The sequence below is a fragment of the Lactuca virosa genome, chromosome 2 (genome assembly GCF_052849685.1).
Source record: "Lactuca virosa cultivar CGN04683 chromosome 2, Lactuca_virosa_CGN04683_v6, whole genome shotgun sequence".
Lineage (NCBI taxonomy): Eukaryota > Viridiplantae > Streptophyta > Magnoliopsida > Asterales > Asteraceae > Lactuca > Lactuca virosa.
In genome coordinates this window covers 81,857,912-81,863,911 of record NC_136427.1, presented here as the reverse complement: position 1 = coordinate 81,863,911, position 6,000 = coordinate 81,857,912, and positions in this window count along the sequence as shown.

Sequence of the window (6,000 nt, the reverse complement as noted above, 5' to 3'; positions counted from 1 at the left end):
GTAGGAGTGGCAATGGTGGCGATTCTGGTTGTTTTAGGTACGGCCAGATCGGTCATTATAGCCGGGATTGTACTGCTACCACTACCCAGGGATCAGATTTGATCTGTTTCCATTGCAGTCAGCGGGGCCATAAGAAGGCCCAATGTTCGAGTTTGGTTACTGCGGGACAGGTGATAGCACCTGCCCTTGCGACGTTGAGGATTATTGATGGTCGTCAGGGCCGGGCAGAGGCGCCTAAGGTGAGGAGTAGGGCTTTCCATTTGGTCACAGAGGAGGCGCAGGCAGCTCCCGATATTGCAGGTGCGTATCTTTCCTTTTCCTATCAGCTTTTATTTATGATTTATTTTCTATGGTACTACATCGATGTCAGTAAGTGTATTTTAGAATATTATGTTTCCTTCTTATGATTAAGTCATATGCCATCTGCATACCATGAATGCTAGTGTAGTAGTTCGAAGATGTTTCCCTTAGGGCAGGTTCTCAGGATGCGGCCATTGTAACAAGTGTGAGTGGGGCTCGAGAGATGTTCTGTTAGTCTTCCAGAGTGGTTCAGATTTAGAATTAGTTAGTTTTGGAGCACTAGCAGTGGTAAGTGTTGGTTGTCAGCAAGTCGACCGTTAGATGGAAGGAAGGATTGAGAGTCCTTTCCAAGTTGGGAGCTGTAGGGATCTAGTTGAATCGAAGTGGGGGAGAACTGCCCCATATAGTCAGGAACAGAAGTAAGTGCGAAGCTGGGAGAAGTTCGCAACTTTGTTGAGAAGAAAAGTAGTTCGAGTGGTTGTTTGGATGTAGAAGCATGTGAGTTGGGAGTTTGGGAAACTTCCCGATGTTGAGTTCGTGTATTCACGATTAGTTGATGACTGGTTTGGGAAACCAGGTAGGAGATTTGGCAGGCAGTACGCTAGTTTAGCCAGGATATAAGACTACGGGATAGCCGTAGCATTCGCTAGTAGTGAGACCGTGCAGGAAGTGTTGTAGGACTGCGTGTGATCCGTAACATTCGTTAGCAGCCAGGTAGGGGAGTGTGGGCGAGGGCCCATATCTCCTAGTCAGCGGAGTGTGGGCAAAGCCCGTATCTCCTAGTCAGCAGGGTGTGGGCGAGGCCCGTGTCACCGAGCGAGCGAAATCAAAATCAAGAAAGGATACACAGACAGAACTCGAGGAAGTTGTACCTGCACAACCCTAGATAGGTGAGACCTGTGGGGGAGGCCACTCCGGGATATAATTGGGTGAGACCTGTGGGCGAGGCCCGTGTACTTATAGCAGCGCAGGTGGGACTTATTAGAGACCGTAGTGTCAAAGTAAGGGATCGAGGATCCCAGGATTTATATAGCCAGAGTGGCAAGGTAGATAGAGCAGTTTAAGATAGCCAAAGCTTCCTTCGGAAGTCGCAGGGAGCGACTGAGAGGTGGAGTTTGAGTTCAATAACCGGTGGGAGTCTGGTAACCAAGATTATGGCAGATTAGTTGGGACCAGGGTGGTCTCGGTTCATCCGGAAAGCGGATAGGAGACAGCAGGACCTCCGGACAGGAGCAAGGATGGGAGAATCCTTGCCTGAAGCAGCCAGTTCGCCGAGTGGTGCTACGCCCCTCACAGCTGGATCACATAATCTCAGAGGGAAGGATTTGATCCTGTTGCACAGCTCTCGTTTGAGTCTAACCATTGCAGGGATGAATCTTTTACTCGAAGGATTATCTGATCCATCTGTTGAGTTGGGTGTTCAGCACTGAGACGCGATAAGAGGAAGCATTCAGTGGGTAGCAGCGAAGAGACAGCACTGGGAGTGGCTGGAGATTTAGTTGCAGTGAAGGGTTCCTCTACCCAGAGATAGGAAGAGTCTACTATCTATAGAAGGTTGCCTTGGGAAGGCCTGCGACTGCGCAGGGTAAAGGGGGTGAACCCCTTGAATGACCGGTGTAAGTGCTCGAGAAGTACCGAAAGGATTACTGGTTGAGTAAGAGTGTTGTACTCGAAGGTTGTAGTGATTGGATTATTCTCAAGATAACATTCTCAAGGATTGAGCCGAGCAAGCAGGGTGTACGACGATTAGAAGTGCCGTGAGAGGTTGCGGGGGTTGTTAGCCGAAGCAGACTTCGAGGACGAAGTCTAGTTTAAGTGGGGGAAAGTTGTAACACCCCGAATTAAGAAGACCTAGAAAGGAAAGAAAAACCTCAAAATCAGAAGGCGACTCGTCGAGTAGGTGGGATGACTCGACGAGTAGGAGCATAATTTGGGTTCGGGTTAAGTGACCTACTCGACGAGTTGGGGGACCAACTCCGCGACTAGGTCAGGGTTTGGGAAACCCTAAATTCGGGACTTGGTACCCTATTTAAGCATCTTATTCTCCTCCTCTTGGTTCCATTCCCAGCCCCCCATTGTTCTGAACTTAACCCACGAAACCCTAGAGCCTTTTGAGAGTGTGTGAGCCATCCAAGAGTGTTTTATGTGTTCTTGGAGACTAGAGGAAGAAGAAGGAGCTTGAAGGTTCAAGAAGAAGTTTGTAGATCCAACAACACCATCTCATTTCCATCAATTTCTGGTAATCAAGTTTTCATCTTGGCTTATAGTTTCTTAGATCTCTTTATGATCATTTTATGAGAGTTTTGGTCCATGGAGCTTGATCTATGGGACAAGGACGTTCCAAGCAAAGATCCTTTCAGATCTGGAGTCCCTAAGAGTGGTTAAGGCATAAAGGTGAAAGCTTTATGACATTAGAAACCCCCATTCAAGCTTTAAGTAGTGGTTATGGTCTTTTAAGCCTTAAAAGGCCATGCATGGGAGAAAAGGCAGGGGCTTTTCGTGTTCTTCTGGTGTATAAGGCCTAGATCTATATTGTTATGAGTTGAATTGAGGTAATGAAGGTTTTTGGACATAGAGTTATGTCTTAAAGAGCTAGGGTTTTGTCTAAAACCATTAAGAAGGATTAGGGGTGGGTAAAGTTGGAAACTTTACCCTTGAGAAGTCATTTCCAGCATGTAGACGAAGTTTGGGGTTTAGATCTGAAGTGTAGGGGCTTAATCTGTTAAGATGGCCCAAACTGACTGGGGACTCGGAGAGTCCAGGGAGGGACTCGACGAGTAAAAGAGAGTTGTCCCGTTTCTGTTAATTCAAGAACTCGGCGAGTTTGAGGACTGACTCGACGAGTTGATTCGATAAGTCGCGACCATGAGTAGCCAGGGAACTCGGCGAGTCAGGGGCTGACTCGACGAGTTGGATCGCAAATTCAGGATTTTGAGTCTTAGAAATCGACGAGTTGATGGAGCAACTTGGCGAGTTGAGTCAACTCGGAGCGTTGACTGGTGACTTTGACTTTGACCAAGCGTTGACTTTGACTTTGACCAAGTGTTGACTTTGACTTTTACCAGGGGTAAAATGGTTATTTACCCTAAAAAGGATTATCAGTTCTTGACTAAGTATTATGTTGGTAATGATAGCTCGGGAAGTCTAGTGATCAGCAGTTCGAGGATCTCCCAGCTAGCCGCGAGGGGTTATTCGCAGGATTCTACAACGAGCTTTGCGATGTGAGTTTTCTCCAGTATGAACGGGTCTAAGGCACCAATGCCGGCCCATTTATGTATGTTAGTATATACCGGATTTAGATCCGATGTCGGGGTTAGCCCGATGCAATTTATATGTTTCGGATTTCGGTCTGATACCGGGCGAGGCCCGAGGGAGGATTATATGTATGTTTCCGAGCAACGGTTCGATGCCGGGTGGTACCCGAGGCAGTAGTGTATGTTTAGTTATACTTGTTGTCTTTGTGATACTTGTATGTGCATGGTAGGGAGATGAGTGTCGGCGGGGGTCCGTATCTCATCACTAGCTGAGTGTGGACGGGGTTCCATATCTCATTAGTAGCAGAGTAGGGGCGGGGCCCAAGATAGGCGTGGCCTTGAGACTAGCAGTTATAGTATAGCGATTGTTTGTTTCTGTTAGCATGTTTATATGTTATTGTTCGTATGTGTGTAGCGGGCGGGGCCCGAAGACAGGTGGGGCCTAGTAGAAACAAATATGTATACCGAGCGGGGCTCGATGCCAGGCGGGGCCTGATGTCAGATTCGTCCGATGCCGGGCGGGGCCCGATGTAGCGGGCTAGGCCTAATGTTTGCAGTATGTGATTATGTGTATGGTATGTGGTAGATTGAGGAACTCACTAAGCTTCGTGCTTACAGTTTTCAGTTTTGGTTTCAGGTACTTCTGGTAGCAGAGGGAGGAGCTCGGGATGACTGCATGGCACACACCAAGAAGTTTTAGCATGGGATGTTTACTCTGATAAAAAGGACATGTTTTGAGATGATACTCTGATTTGATATAACGATTTTCTTTATGAACGAAATGGTTGATAATTATGGTTTTTATTAATGAATTAAAACGAAATTTTCGGACCGTATTTTTGGGGATGTTACGATAAACACATAAGTCACATACTGCCTAGTATATCTGGGTGCTGGCCTGCCCCTTCGGTCCTTTCGACCGATAACGTGTTCTATACCACTCCTCCTACCACTAGCACATAACATCATACATACTAGCACATAAAACATAGCAGAAAGTTGCATACCAAACAATTATCATAAAGACAATCATCTAACAAACAACTCCTACTAGTGGGCTGACATTGTGGCCTTAGACCCACTTCTACTGGAAGGTAACTCACCTCAAATGCTGTAAAGTAGCTGAACGGTCCTCGGCTATGATATCCGCCCCACTCACTCTTACACATAAAATATATCCTTTAATTACCTTTTCATACTCATGACCCCTTAAGGGTCAACCTTGGTCAAAGTCAAGGTCAACATTCTGGTCAAAGTCAACATTCTGGTCAAAGTCAACATTCCGAGTTGACTCAACTCGCCGATTGGCCCATCAACTCGCCGAGTTCCATAAATCAGAAAACCCTGAAATCGTGATCCAGCTCGTCGAGTTCCTCCTATCAACAGAATCGGGACTTTCCCACTCAGCTCATCGAGTTCGTCCTTAAACTCGTCGAGTCCTTCCTTATATAGAATCGGGACACTTCGTCCCAACTCGTCGAGTTCCTCTATGAACTCCTCGATTTCTTCAGTCTGTTAGGCTTTCTTAATGTATTAAGCCGTTATTCTTCGAATCTAAGTCCCATATCCCAGATCTAGGTCAAATACACAACTAGGAGGGTAAAGTTTCCGACTTTACCCATTAAGACCCATCCTAGAAGAAATGAGCCCTAACCCTAACTCAAAATGGCTTAGATCCAACTCCAAAAACCATCAAAACTTCAAGATAAGCCAATGGGTCATAGATCTGGACTCCAGGGACAGTTTGGCCACGTAAAGTTCCTATCTTTACTTGCATACATGGGCTACTTGGCTCAAAAGGCCAAAAAGATGGTCCACAAGTTGCATTGGACTTCCATGGCCATAAAGTTGGCACCTTTATGCCATGGAGTCCCTTAAAGACCCTAGATCTGAAGGTTTTTCCCACATTGGACGTCCAAGTCCCAAAGACCAACATTCTTGGACCAAAACATGGAGAAAACACTCTAAAACTAGATCTAAACATTCAATAGACAAGATAGGAGCTTGATACCTCAGATGAACCAGAAATGAAGCTCAACTTCTGTATCTCTTCTCCTACACATCCTTGCTCCTTCTTCAAGTATCTCCTTCTTCAAAATCACAAGGAATGCACAAAAACGGCTCAAAACTCTCAAAAGTGAATTAGGGTTTCGTGGCTAGGGTTTGGGACAAAGGAGGTTGTAGAAGAGGCCAGCTTATGGGGGTTAAGGTGTTTAAATAGGGTGCAAAACCCTGAAAATCAGGGTTTCATTCTGCCAGGTCTACTCGTCGAGTTGAGGCTTCTCAACTCGTCGAGTAGACTTCTTACCCCATGTCCCACTCCATCTTTACTCGACGAGTTTGGGGCCTCCAACTCGTCGAGTTTCTATACAAAAATGAATAAATTGAGAATTAAATACATACCAGGAATCGAGTGTTACGCTACAGGATGAATACAATGGATTAA